We start from the raw sequence: 15,589 nt of genomic DNA on the forward strand, positions 1-15,589 counted from the left end.
GACAGAAGAACAAAAGCTTGATGTGACTTCAAAACAAGATGATATTAAATCAGCACTAGCTATTATGATATCTTGTTTTCTCCAAAATAGCTGTTCATACCATCCAACCTTCTCTGCCTCATTTCTGTTGAGCTCTTTTTCTGTCATTAATTGTCAGTTTGTCTTCTTCATTTCGCTTTCTGCTCCATTCATTGTGGCCTATCTGCCTCTGTTTCTGGAATCTTGGTATTTTTCTCTCTTAGAATGTCCTGCAGTATTCTCTGTAGAGTTGAATTGGTGGTTTCAAATTCCCCTAGTTACCTGGAAGCACCTTGTTTCTCCATTAATTACTAGGGACAGTTGTGTAGGATATATCAATCTTGGCTAGAGGTTACTGTCTTTTAAAGCTTGAATTATTTTGCCCCACACTCATGATTTGATGGTTTGTGTCAAGAAGTCTGCTGTAATTCTGATGGGTGCTCCCTTGTAAGTGATTTTTTCTTGTCTCTGACAGCTTTTAATATTCTGTTCTTATACTGGATTTCTGGAATTTTGATTATTATATGCCTGGGTGTAGTTCTGTTTGGGTTGTAAGTGGCTGGGGTCCTGTATGCCTCATAGATCTGAGTATATATACCTTTTCCCATATTAGGGAAGTTCTCCTTGATTATTTCTGTAAATAGTCTTTACAGTTCATTTGTTTGTATCCCTGCTTCTTCCTTTACATTCTTAATTCTTAAGTTATAGATCCTCTTATCATCTTCTAGCCTTTGTATTGTTACTGCTTTTTTCCTTGTTATTTTTAAGAAGTTTTTCCTTTCATGCTCCCACATTACAAATCTTCCTGCAGTTCAGATAATCTATCCATAGTTTCTTTCAAGCTGTTATGCTAGCTTTCAATAGAGTTTTTGGTTTCCTGGTAAACTCTTTGAACCTGCTTCATGTATTCTACATTTTCTCTATTTTCTCTATCAAACAGTTCTCCCCTTTCTTTCTGTTCCTCCATTCCACCTTCTGTTTTTTCTTGCGAGGTGCTTAGCATTTCTTTAACTATTCTACTTATATCTTGCTTTACGTGGTTAAATACTTCACTTTTGAACTCATCTACGAGGTCCCAGAGATATCGCTTTATATCTACTGGTGCCATGCCTGATATTGCATGTTTTCTGTCCTCATTCTCCTTCGTATTTACCTCTCCTGGATCAGTATTCTCAGGATTGGGGACTGAGGACCCTTTCTTGTTGCTCCCTGTTCCCATACTTTTTGTTCCTTCCATACAAGCGTATATAGGAGGCCCAGTTTCTTTCTTTGTCAGTTAGTTTGTTTGAATCACACTGGCTAGGTGTTCCCACCCACTGAAGTGTACCAGGGAGACACAGACCTGGGCAGCCTATGCTGGGCCTGCTCATCCAGGTCAATCAACCTGCTGAAGGCTTCCCTGCATTAGGATGCACTGCCAGGCATAGGGACCTGGTTTGGGTTAGCCTACTGGGTCTTAGTCTGCGACGTCACCCAGGTCAGGTGCTCCCCACCAATCCTGCTTGAGAAGGGAATATGTGACTGAAGTCACTGTAGTGTCCTGTTCTGGCTAGTCTACCTGGTCCAAGAATGTCCTCTGTTGGAGCCTCTTTGTCTTGGAAGGGTCCCCGTTCCTCTCACTCATTGCAGGTCAATGCAGGGCTCCCCACCAGCTCTGCTTTCAATTGAGTTCACTGATTCCCACTCTCAGAGCTTTTGCATCTCTATCCCTGCTGTGCTGATTCAGATGCAGCAGTGGTGGCAGGAAATTCAAGCCACAGTTTCCAGAGACATGGGCTCCAGCTTTGGCACTGAGACTTTAGCTGTTCCAGTCACAGCACCAGGACTGCATTTCCAGTTGGCTTCTCTCAGCTTAGTTTGTTCCTGGGTCGGCAGGGTATATCTCCTCCTGCTTAGGACTCCCCACACCACACCATTCCTGGAATCTAAGCTGGCTATCTCAGAGAGCCTCCGTAGCTGCTGTTATCTATCTGCCATGTTCTCATAGAGTAATTTTTAATGAACTCATTTTTTCTTTTTTCTTCATTGGCTCTGGGTTTGGGGCCTTATTGTCTTTTCCTTTTTTTCTTTTTGTTTTTTCTTCTTTTTTTCCTATCATTCTGCTCTCTGTTTTTTCTTGTTGTTTTTTTTGTTTGTTTGTTTTGTTTCTCTTGTTTATATTTTTCTGTTACTATTGTCTAATAATATTAATTTCCTTTCCTTTCATTTTACTTTTCTCATGCTCTGGTTCCCCACCGCCTCTTTCTTTCTCCTCTCCCTCTCCCTCTCTCTCATCTCACTATGTAGTTTAAGCTGGCCTACAACTTGTTATGTAGCCCAGGTTGGCATTGAATTCACAGGCATCATCTGCCTCAGCCTCCTTAGTGCTGGAATTACAGGTGTGCACCACCATTCCTGGCCTCATTTAGAAGATATATACTGAATGTCAACATTTGGTCTTTGCACTTACACTATAATTACAGATCTCTTTTCTACAGTTTAGGGTGGTATATTGTTGATCTGTAGGATATGTCAATATCCAGTTTGCCTCTAGTGCTATTGTTGTTACTGATTTTATTATTATAGCCAAGATGATATAGTTGTGTTAATTGGTTTTCTCTATATGCTACCTCTACCACTTTTGTGTAATTTACAACATTGCAACCCACTTCTGGAGAACTGAATATAGTCCTGGCTTAAATACCCTCTGGCCTCCTCTCCCAAATAAATGGAAAAGATTGGATTCTGGGACAGAGGCAAAAGCCCACAGGGCATCACTGAAAAGCAGATATCAAAGAAGGCCCCATCCTAGGATCAAAGCCTTCCACCATAATCGACCAGCAAGCCTCAGCACACACACACACACACACATGCAGAGAGAGAGAGACAGAGAGAGAGAGACAGAAAGACAGAGAAAGAGAGAGAGAGAGAGAGAGAGAGACAGAGACAGAGACAGAGACAGAGACAGAGACAGAGAGAGAAAGGATACATGGCAACAAAAAGACTTCAAACACACCCCAAGTTCCCCAAAGCAGATTCACAGACTATCAAGGGGGAGAAAATCAAAAGCTATACAGCAGAATTGTTTGAAAAGATAGCAGAGAAGATAATAAAACATCAATAAGGTGCTTGGAGAGCATAAAGAAGACCTACTGAACAGACACTGAACTTAATAAACAAAACAATCAACAAGTCTACCAAAGACCTGGGGGAGACAAACAGAATGCTATAAAACATAAATTCCCAGCCTAGAAAGTCACTGAGAATTTATAAAAATGTATCAAACAGAAATTCAAGAGATTAAAAGTTCTATCAATGTATGAACAGCCAAAGTCACCAACGTGAAGACAGTGTCTGAACCAGAAACTCAGAGGAAAGCAACAAATCACCTACAAAGCAAAACTCATTGGAATTACAAATGATCGCTCAGTACAAAACAGAAAGGCCAGGAAAGCTTGGAGTGCAGTATTTCAAGCCCTAAAAGGAAGCAACAGCCATTCTACACTGATATATCCTACAGAACTATCTTTCAAAATTGATGGAGAAATAAATATTTTTAAGACAGTTATGTTTAACTGATCTACACATGATGCAATGTACAACATTATGGAAATAACACATGATAGCCTCATTAACAGGTATACATTTTAAAGTATAATTATAACATTTTATTAAATAATCATATATGTCCATCAATGGTTAAATGGATAAACATATACACAATGGCATATATACAGGTGAAATACTACTCTGCCATAAATAAAGGTAAATTTGAGTCATTTGCATGAAAAGTAATGCACTTTAAGTCCATAAAGTTAAGTGAAATAAATCAGATGCAAAAGCTTAAATATCATGTCTTTTCTTATGTCAGAGACCAAAATATAAATAAAGACCAAAATAACATAGATAATATGAAGGAGACAGATAGACCTTTTTCAAATGAGGAGATCGAGATAGAGGGAGAAGGGAGAGAGGGAAGAAAGGAGAAGAAAAGGGAGTGGAAAAGAGAATTGTGTTATGTACATGTACCATTGCCCTGAAGAATACAAACATGTGATACAAACATGTACTAACAAAAAACTAAAAACTTAAAATAATGTATATATTTTATATGTATTTAACTTGATGGTACAAATTACTGGCCCATTGTAAAAATATATGATAGCTTCAAGATATTTTTATTGAAATAAAAACAAATAAAAGAAATACTGAGGTGACATTACTAGTTTATAGTGGCAAGTATCTGGGCCTGATGAGTGCCTTTGACATGTAGAACAGGGAAACACAACACCTCTGCCAACACCACGGCATTTTATCCTGTGTATTCCATTGAATATTCAGCATGAAAAACAGCTAACATCGTGGGGACAGTAGTGAGGAATGTCGATTTTCCTATAATGTCAGTATCCTCTCATTTTATGAACAATAATCCCATTATTTTCCAAAGAGGCACAATAATTTTTATTGATTTTTATGTCATTTAATCCTAGTTGTGACTGGATTCCTGACAGCTTCTTTTTTCTTAAACTCACAGTCCTTACCTTAGAAACTATAGTGCCTCGTGTGGCTTTGAATTTGATTCTCCAATTTCTAGAATTTCTTTCCTTCTCTCATATTTAAAAATTTTCACATTTAAACAATTACTCCTTTTTTGTTTTGTCTTGTTTATTTTTCTACATTATAGTCCCATCACTGGTAACTGTCTTCATACCAAAACAATTAACAGTATTGTCTTTATCCAAGGCTTTCACTATGAGTTGATGCCCTTACCTTCCCATCCTTACACATAAAAATTACCTTGGTAAATGAATGACCTGTCATCTTCCAAGTATTCCTGGACCCTCCACCTTGTGGAAGTGGTGCTAGACCTGACTCTCCTGTATTTATTTGCCAAGAGCTCTGTATGCTTTTAAAATTAGTACCCGAAAGTTGTATTGCTTAGAATCTGCCAATTACCTAGATTCACCCTGAACAATTTCTTTTACTCATAAAGTTGGCTTCCTTAAAGCACATGTAAATAACAAAACTATTATGAACCATTTCAAATATCACTATATTTGATGTCAGTTAATAAAATATTAAAATTGTAAATGAAACTCATTTTCAGGATTTAAAAAACCAGCATCCTGTGAGTGCTGTTTTGTAAACTTCACTCTCTCCAGACGCCTCTGCAGCTGACACTGATGTCCCATTTGTTCGTTGTGGTGTTCTTCATCCTGACCTCTGCTTGTAATGGATAACTGGGTGTCAGGGGTGTGAATTATACTTGTATAATTCATAGCAGGAAAATATCCATCAATGAGATCAAAGTCATATAAATGAAACAGAGTGAACCAAATTGTCTTAATATGAACATAAGTAAAATTTTCCTAAGTACAGTGATGATGACCAGCTCCAAATGGTGCATCGGCAAACTTCTCTCCTGACCCTGAGTTGTCACGTAAGCAGCAACAAGGGTTGAAGTCCAGACACTCTCTCCAGGGGTCTTTAGGCCTCGAGCTGACAGTGAGAGAAATGCACACCTGATGCCCTGGGGGAATGATATACCTGACCACTGTCTGAAGAGTTTCAGCCATGCTCACCATGGTCATTAGAGGAGGTCTGAATCTAATGTTTCTTTTATGCACTGACCAAGAAAGTTTAGATCCTTGAGCTGGTCATAGGTTAAAGGAGGCAGGTCCTCTCTGCAGATTGTTTTCTGTTCTAAATAACATCTTTCTTATAACGTTCTGTCTCTGGCCAAAAGAAGCCCAGCCAGGCACTGGTGTGCTGCCCTGTTGAGAGCAGTCCAATAAGCATGCCTACCACTTCATCATCTGCCAAAGGACACCATCTTTGTATGTGGAATCTAGTAAAATTTGGAGAATATCATCAATTTTTTTTCTTTTGATTGCCTACACTTCTGAATTGCTTTATAAAACCATTCTTGATCTTTTCATGAGGTCTGTGCCTGCGCATGAAGCTAGGCAGGCAGCCAACCCGGCAGCAGCCAGGCTGCATATGCGGCTAAAACCTCCATCCAGATCTACACACAGCTGTGTCACTGCTCCTGAGTTGACTTCTGGTTTCTTTTCTATGTAAAAAAAAAAATGGTGAGCTTCTAAAATTATTAGCTCAGAAACAGCATCAAATACACGTTTTCTCTATCTCTCCACCCAACTTTTAAAGTATTCCTTTGTTTCTTCTTCAATTATAGGAACATACTGTTTACAATGGGCTATGTTAAGGTTACTTTTTAACATTTTCTTCTGCTCCATGAAAATTGCATTAGGCACATCATTGGCAACTCCCTTCCTAAACACAGGTGTTGTCAGGTGACTGTAGACATTTTCTACACTCAGGTCTTCATTTTTACTATTAAAAAGTAAAGCAGCAGCAGCATTCCCCAGGAGGTAAGTAAATGTCTTGCCCACCATGGTAAAACTAAATACAGGTCCATACTTCTCATATGCATTCTCTGGGAACTCAGTTGGATTTTTCCCAAATGTTAAGGCACGCCCAAGGAATGAAATTGGAGAGGAAATGTATGGTGAAGTTTTTGCTTCAGATGACAGGTGGACCAGGTGGCCGACAGCCAGGCACAACAGGTAGGCCAGGCTGAGCGTGAAGGAGCAGGCCACCAACAGCGTGAGGATGGGGCTGCCACCAATCACTCGCTCCACTGCCTGTCCCAGAATTGATCCGCCAGCCTGCAGTTTCCCTGCCATTTCCCTCCCAGGAAACCCTGGAGGCCTTCGAGACCCATCGAGAGAAGCTGGCAGATTGTTGAGGAGAAGCAGCCCTTACATACCGGCCTCCTACCAAGGCTGTCCCGTCCCCCCACACCCTTATAAATTCATTGATGGGCATTTGGGCTATTTCCAAGGTTTAGATTTTTTTTTTTTTTTTTTTTGAGACAGGGTCTAGCTATGTAGTTCAGTCTGACCTGTACTCACTATGTAGCCCCAAGAGCCATCTGTCTCAGCCTCCCAAGGGCTGGGATTACAGGTGTGAACCACTATGCCAGGCCAAGATTTAGCTATTATAAACTGTGTCACCATAAACATGGGTGTGCATATATTGCTGTGGTATGATGCTTTTAGTTCTTTGGAGAAGATACCAGGAAGCGGAATAGCGGAATAGCACTAGCTCACAGAACATACTTAAACAAATGTAGGCAATTGAAATTATTCCATGCATATTGTAAGACCATAGTGCAATGAAATGGAAATCAATGGCAAAAGAAATCATAAGAACTTCATAAACACATGGAAATTAAATATCACCCTCCTGAACAACTAATGGATCACAGATGAAATCAAAGAGGAAATCACAGTTTCTACAGTTAAACAATGCCAGTACAATATGCCAGAATTTATAGGGCACAATGAAAGCATCCCTGCAAAGGAAATTCATAGTGGTGTAAGACTGTATCAGAAAAAGAAGTTATAAACTAAATAGCTTATATACAAAAGAAACATATTCCTCACACTCCTGTAAGCTGAGAAGTACAAGATGAAGGCACCAAGAGAGCGGATGTCTGTAAAGGTCTGCCTTCTCACAGTGCATTCACAATATATCTCCCCACGGGAGAATGAGCAAGGGCTTCTCCTAGGAGAGCTCTAATCCGGTTGACTAGGGCTCTTGCTATGTAATCACTCCAAAGACTTCCCCCAACCTCTTAAACCATCACGTAGGTTCCAAAATATGAATTTCAGGGGGGACAGACATTCACATCATAGCTCAAGGCAACATAAAAATAATACATGATATAAATAACAAGGAAATTTCATTTCTTTGAAGTTAATGTTTAAAACTAAGCAGTTTCCTAATACATCCTATGCATCTTCTCATTTTTATTTATAGGAAAAATCAGAAAACAAGTTTCAATTTAGCAGGGAAAAACTATATACTTTTTAACTTTTAAAAACTACTCCTTTGATTTCCTAAGCACATTAATTTCTAGGAAGGTTATTTTAAATATTGAGCTCCCTCTAGTGAATTCCCTTGCTAATTTTATTTTCACTTTTCTCTTCTTTCTTTCTTTCTTTCTTTTTTTTTTTTTTTTTTTTTTTTTGTCTCCTTTTTTGGCTGGGTGGGCTGAGGTGGGGTTTCCCTGTGTAGTTCAGATGGACCTTGAACTCATTATGTAGCCCAGCTTCGCCTCAAATTTGAGGCGATTCTCCTACCTCAGCCTCCCGAGTGCTGGGATTACAGGTGTGCACCACCATGCCCAGTCTCCCTTGCTAATTTTAGAGTCACAAATATTTTCAGAAATTTAACTCTCTTTTGGCTACTACTAAATATAACTAAGGGAACACAGAACAAAGAGTGATTAAAATAGAAAGTACTGAAATTACTAATAGTTTGTAAAGTGGGAGCAAATTCAGAAGCTTAAAGAAAAGTGGAATGGACTAGAATTCATTGCATTGGGCAATAACAAATGATGAACTAAGATAAGCATGAGACAGACTAAGAAATTCTCATCTGGTTTAATAGGAAAGAGGGCATCCCTGTAGAGTTGGTAAGGGAAAGATCTATCCACATTTGAAGAAACTGTCACGGCATTTTTACAGAGGATGAAGTAGATGCAGGAAGAGTAAAGGAAGGGATATTAACACTGTGGAATAGGCAACTAAGGAACAGAATTGTGACATGATAGGTAGGGCTTCATCCCACCCAGGAAATGTCTAGAAAAATGGGTAGGATGAAAGAAACCCATTCACAAAGTGCACCCACATTTTGTAGACTTTCTGTGAGATAATTTGCACTCTTGAGATACACTACTTCACAAAGAAGTCACAAAAAGTCATGGGATGTTGAAATTATCATGAAGTGCTTCAAAGATCTCAGCCCTAGGAAAAGCATTCTAAAGAAGGATGGAAAAGTAATAAATCTTATATCTGAAAATATTATGAGAGTATAAAATGCTTTATAAGTTTAACCGATATAATATAGCATTAAAGTGTTAAGGAATCGTCAGAAAACCATGGTAATGTTATAGATGCAGAGATACTTACTCTATCAAAAAAATCTAGGTTCCCTAGATTAATAGCAGAGGAAATGGGAATAAAAAACATAAACATGTCCCATAAATGATAATATTCTTCTACGGCCAAATGTCATAAATGACAATGACATTTATGAGGTTAAGTCAAGCCAAGTTTCTCATTTAATCCAAAAACACTTGTTGAAAAACGAACAGAGATCTGGCATTTATCTGAAAGTTCAGACACAAATTTGTTATTTTTTGCTTTTTTTGGGAAATAGCTATTCTAAGTAGAGTGAGAACCCATAGTGATTTTGAATTGCATTTTCTGATGATTAATGATGTTGAACCACTTGATCATTTTTATGTCTTCTTTTGAGAAATGTTTAATTGGATTATTGTATTTCCTTGACTGGATTATTTGTTTTGTTATTGTTGCTGTAGTTTTTGTTTTTCATATATTCTAGATATAATCCATAATCAGAGAAGTAATTTGTAAAATTTTCTCCTATTCTGAGGTTGTTTTGTTTTTCTGTTTTGTTGTTTCTTCTGCAGAAGCTTTGTTTCATATAATCATACTCTTTATTCTTGATTTTGTTACTTACACTTTTTCAGTCTTATTTTAAAATATCATTGCCTATGCTAGTATCTTAAATCCTATGTTTTCTTTTAGTTGTTTCAGGTCTTATATTTAGGACTTTGATCCATTTTGAGGTGACTTTTGTGTACGGTGAAAGATAACAGTCTAGTGTCATTCATTCAATTAGTATGAACTTGAGAAATTTAACTTGCTTATATTCAAGATCATGATTGATACATAAAGGCTTATACCTGGCATTGGGTTAATATTTTTGTTTTGTAAATCATTTGCTCTTTCTTTCTTTGTTTATCTTTGTGCTTTGGTATGTCTTCTACATTAATAAGGTTTGATTCTTTTTTCTTCTGGTGGGTTGTATTGTCACGGTTCACAACTGTGACATGACATAAATGATGAGAGATGACTCAGAGTCAAAGCCCAATTCAAAATCCAAAAAGGCCCAGAGGATCTCCCCTTAACTAAGACCTCGCAGCCATGAGAGTCTCACAAGGACAACCTTCAACTGAAGTTTCTGTGGCTTTTTATTGATAGAACCAGGAACCAAGAATAAAGGACAAAAGAATAATGTCTGTGCAGGAATTCATGTACAGGGAAAGGGAAGGTCAGGGTGGTCTGTTACATAACTGACTTTAGGGTCGATCTAAGTGATAAATCAGAATACGGAGAGCAGGGGACCAGAGCATTAATTCCGTAAGGCAATGTGTTTTGATTCTAGTGTGACTTGTGGCCCTGTAGGCTATCTTTTAATCTGAAACCATGCATTCCAGGAGGTTTTGGGTGTGTAGTTCCAAAAGCCCCTTATCTTTATATATCCATCTCACACATAGTTCTGGCCAACGCCCCTACATTGTATATTGTGGTGTGTTTTATGGTGGTAGTCATAATCCTGTTACTTGTAGGTGTATTACATGTATCTTTTTGCTTCTTTGAGACTTTTAAGGACAGTCTTGTAGTGATGAACATGTAATGTTCATGTACTAACAGCCCTTGATAAATGTAATCAATCTGTACTGCAAATATGTGTTAATAAAAATTAAAATCTAAAAAAAATTTCAATACTTAATTTTTAGAAAACTTTATTAAGTCTATGAACTCTCTATTGAACAATATTGAAGAAAAATATACATTCCTTCATTGTGTGAAAAGATTATTGACACATGAAACAGGAAAAATGCAATTTTTAATGAAAAAATAATCACTACTCATGTTAATAATGAAGCTAAAATTAATATAAAAATAAATCTCAGAGGATAAAATACCATAGTTCATACAGATTTATATCAACCCAAAAGAACTAAGAACATGATCAACTACAAATATAAATGCTAAATGTAAATAAAAATCTAAAATAGGTGACCTGATAGTTTTTAAACAACAAAGCATATATACACATACTGATCATTTAAAGAAATTAAATACTGATGTACCTTCAAAAAACAAAAAAGCTTTTATTTCCCTTTTATTTCTGAAGGATAACTTTTCTGAGTTTTGATTTTGTTTTTGCTTTTAACTTTGACTATATCATCCATCTTCTCTTTGTCTGCAAGGTTTCATTGAGAAGTCTGCTGCTTTTAGTTTATTGAAGTTTCCTTTAAAAATGAATTGATATTTTTGTTGTTTCGAGAATTCTCTCTTGGCCTTTGACAGTTTGACTACAACATGCTGCACACAGGATTTTTCTGTCAACTGTATTTATGGTCCTTTGAGCCACCTGTGTCTAGATTTCTATATATTTTCCAAGATTTGAAGGTTTTCAGCAATTTCAGTGATAATTTTCCTATGCCTCTTTACTCATATTCTATACAAATGTTTGTATGCTAACATGGTCCATAAGTCTTGAAGACTTTCTTCTTTCTTTTCATCTGACCGGGTTATTTTAAGAAAGCATCTTTAAATTCTGGAATTCTTTCTTCTGCTTGATCTACTCAGTTGTTAAGATCTCAGTAATACGTTTTTCAGAACTTAATGAGTTCTTCAGCTTGAAATTTCTGTTTTATTCTTTTTTATTGTCTCTGGTCTTTGCTGAATTTTTCAATCACATCATGATTATATTACTGATTTCCATGAGTTGTCCAAATTTTCATATATCTCATTAGATTTCCTTAGAGGTGTCATTTTCCATTTTTTTCAGGTATTTCAAGGGGACCTTCTTCTAGACAGTTATTGATGCTTTTGGAGGCATCATCTTGTTTTGCTTTTTCACATTTTGTGTTGCTATTTTGATATTTGGGCATCGTGTGGATCTGTTGTTTCTATCAGTTTATAGGTTAGCTTTTGTAGCAAAAGACTTTCTCCTGAAGATGTATGTGTCTTGGAGTGTTATCTTGTGAAACTATGTTGGCTTTAGTTCCAGTCAGATACAGTACTGTGATCTCTGTACAGCTTGGTATAGCTTTTCAAGCTGAAATCAAAGGTTTAGGTGTGGTGACTGTGGCAGTCTCAGCCTGAGAAGATGCAGTGGTGCACACAGTACCAGAGGGAAGCACGGCAGCAGCCTGGCTGAGGACCCTGCAGTGCACACAACAGTAACAGAGCACTCAGACTTTTCTTTAGTTGTTGGGTTTCTGGTCCAAACAGTAGCTCTGATTCAAATGTTTGTTGGTGATTAGGATGAACATTTTGTTAAAGAAACTGAACTCCATCCTTATGAATCATCCATCCTTTATTTATTCTGATGGTTCAAACTGAGCACAATCCCTGTTGATTGTTGACCTATTTTGCACTGCTATGCATTGTGTCTAAATGTCCCTCAAAGCCTCATGTGGTTATAGGTGGGGCTTTTCAGAGGTGGCTGGAAAATGAGTGTGTGATGTGGAATCAAGGGTGTGTGATTACTAAATTAGTCCACCGACTGCTTCAGCATGGTTCTTGATGGGATTAAGGTTGCTCTACTCTGTGTATGCATGCCGCCAGCCCTAAGGACAAGTACCCTGGATAAAACACAAAGGGCAGAAGGAGCCAGTGTGGCTTGTTGCTTGTCACACTCACTGGTTGCTTCCTTCTGCCTGCCCTCTTTGCCATGGTCCATTTCTCCTCTGTGATGCCCTTCTGTCACGCTATTCTTGCTTGGAGCCAGAGAACTATGAACTGAAGCCTCTACCAACTGAAAAAATAAATAAACCTTTCCTCCTTTTACTTTGAGCACTGAGTATTTTGTCTCAGCAACAAAAAAAAGTGACCAAGACATGTATTTAGGAATACTGTGCTCTATTTAGCACCTTTATAATGTTCTGGGGGTCATAATGCTCTAGCTGTTATTATGATTCTGGTAAGCTTTATGATAATTGAATTCATCTGGCTTCTGCAAGTTACATGCTCCCACTAGTGGCAATTGTTCTGATTCCTACCATTGCCGTTCTTATCGCGAGCCCAACTCTATTGTGGTCTCTCCTACCATCAGGCTTGTACTACCAAGAAGAGACTCCACTGCACTTCCCAGTGATGTTGGCACTCCTCTCATGGGTGCATTCCTTATGGCCTTATAAATAGATTTGCCAGTCTTGAATAAATATCCACTCCACATGCCCAGTTTTCTGAATTTATAAATCTTTTCTCCTGTTTGCCACAGCCACTCTGTTATTTCAGCCTCACTTAGCATATGCTATTTTTCCCATGCTAGAACTAGAACCTACTGTAGTAAAAAATTCCCAGCAATCATTTAAGGTCCTGATTGGGGTACAAATAACATATCTTGAAAAAGCTATATCAGGATACAGTTTTTTCTGTCCAATCTTATATTCCTGTTCTTTTGATTAAGCAACCTCAGAATCAGTCCACTGATATTTCTCTGGTTCCTGTCTATTTCACTCCTTGTAAGCTCAGTATTTCTTGGTTGCTTTATTCCATTCTGCAGCAGTTGTGATGGATGTGAGGACAGATTTTGAGGAGTCACATGCTGCTTGTAAAGAAGATGTCTCAGTACTATCTTCAAGCAAAAGGGGTTGAGTGGTTGCTCTTAATAGTGAGACCTGCCTGTTCTGCAAGCTCTAAGACTTTCAAGGAAATATAGGAAAGTAAGACTTTTTGAGAAATAAACCAGAAGTTCCTACTACATGCATCAGAAGGCTATACTTTTGTTAACTGACTTGCTTTAATTGGATGTTTAAACTTCTTTCAGTTCAGCTACTCTGACAGTTACATTCTATGCCTAATCTACCTTTCTCTGATCTTCCTCTGTAGGAAAAAAATCTTTTATGATTAAAAAGGAGGTCCTTTAGTTTGACACTATCTGTTAATTAACTTTATAACTTAGTCTTATTCTTTTGTTGTGTTACTTGAGTGTTATACGAACTCAATGTTGCTATAAAATTTCACTGCACTTATAATTACTTTTTCCTCTTTTTTCCCCAAATGTTTTATATATATATAAGTCCAACAACTGCATTTTTCTACCAGTTTATTGACTCAACTTAGTACAAGTAAAAGGCTAGCCAACTAGACTACTACTGTATGGATAGGACTATCTGAGCTCTACCTACCATCTGTAGTGGGGTTCACATCACCATCCAGATAGCAAGTGATCTTGCCCCAAAGTCCATCTTGTTACTTCTTTCTCACATCACTGTAGGCATGAATTGTGATTGACTGAGTTGTCTTAAAATCAGACTCTGATATAAAATTTATTAAGCAGAATATTAATTATGGAGTACCCTTGAGGACCGTAAGATAAAGGAGTGATCAGGAGTCAACAGGGGCAGAAGTTCATATGCAATGTAAGTTCAACAACAAATGTCTCAGGAAGCATATGACAAAAATAGTCATCAGTATTGTCTTGCATTGGGCAAAAATGTTTAGGCCTTTGTATCTCTGCCTTAATTAGCAAGTAGTCATGGAGCATCACAGTTGGGGACGAAAATGCGAATGTGAGCAAAGCTGCTCTCTGAAGCTCTGTAAATTCAAAGGGACTGACAGCCTACTGTCCCTGCAAACAACATAACCAGAAACTAAAGCCAGTGCTTCCTTGATGCACACTAAGTGAAAATGCATGTAAAAGAATCATCATATAGGACAAACAATCTGATCCAAGAGTTTTCACTCTTAACCTCTTTTATTGTTTCTGTACAAGGTGCTAGGCTTTTCTATTACTTAAGCATAAAAGAAAATTAAAGCACAACAGGGTTATGCCACTCAGTGAAAGAAGGTGGTTTGCAATTGAACTACAATTTTTTAAAAATATAAAGCTGCAAACTGATTTTTATTTACCATGCCTACCTGGATTGTAATGTAATTGATCACTCAGGATTAGTGCCAAATATTAGATATATCAAAAATGACTAAGAAAAGATACATTTTATGCAAAACACTCTTATCAAACTAAAAGTAAGCACAACTTAGCATAATTTCCATGTAAATCATGAACAAATTCTTTCTGAAATACTTCATAAAAATAGTAAACACAGCATTTATTAAATATATTTATAAAAAACAAACTTGGCCAAGCAAATACTATTAGCAAATTAACTTTAAAAATGTCTCTTGATGGCAGCTAAGCTCCATAGGAAGATGGACTAAATCAACCTTTCTAAACCTTGGTCCTCATTGGTTGTAACCCATACTTCACCTAATATGAACTATGTTCCTCATTACCCTGAATATGCCTCACAATTTCCAAAATTTCCAGTGTTTTAGTTGCTCTCTTTCCTTTACCCTGTTGTTATGGCTTGTGTCTGGATATCCCCAAAGCCTCACGTAGTCATGTGGGGTAATCTAGAGTTTGTGATTGGTTCATTGGTTATTGGTTCATTGCTAGGATTGAGAGTTTGAGTGCTACACCTGCTCTAACAGGGCAGGGGAGACTGAATACAATAGAAAGGAATGAAATAGGCATGCTTTCACTCCTCTCCTGTTGCTTTTGGTATCTTCCATAGCCGTAAGTGAGGTAACCATTCATGCCATGGTATCCTGCCTTGGAATCAGCTGACTAGTATGTTTACAAATGGTGAACTAAATAAATAAACCTTTCCCTCTTCAACACTGAATGCTGGGTATTTTGTCTCAGCAATGAGAAAGCAACTAAAGCAGAATTT

General features: G+C 37.6%; 1 pseudogene; it reads right to left on the bottom strand.

Moving 5' to 3' along the window:
- Positions 1-5,100: 5,100 nt before the first annotated feature.
- LOC134477549 (lanosterol 14-alpha demethylase-like) lies at positions 5,101-9,048 on the bottom strand (annotated as a pseudogene).
- Between the last annotated feature and the right edge of the window lie 6,541 nt (positions 9,049-15,589).

The sequence above is a fragment of the Cavia porcellus genome, unplaced genomic scaffold (genome assembly GCF_034190915.1).
Source record: "Cavia porcellus strain 051 isolate PalLab524CR breed Dunkin Hartley unplaced genomic scaffold, mCavPor4.1 scaffold_9, whole genome shotgun sequence".
NCBI classification, from domain to species: Eukaryota; Metazoa; Chordata; class Mammalia; order Rodentia; family Caviidae; genus Cavia; species Cavia porcellus.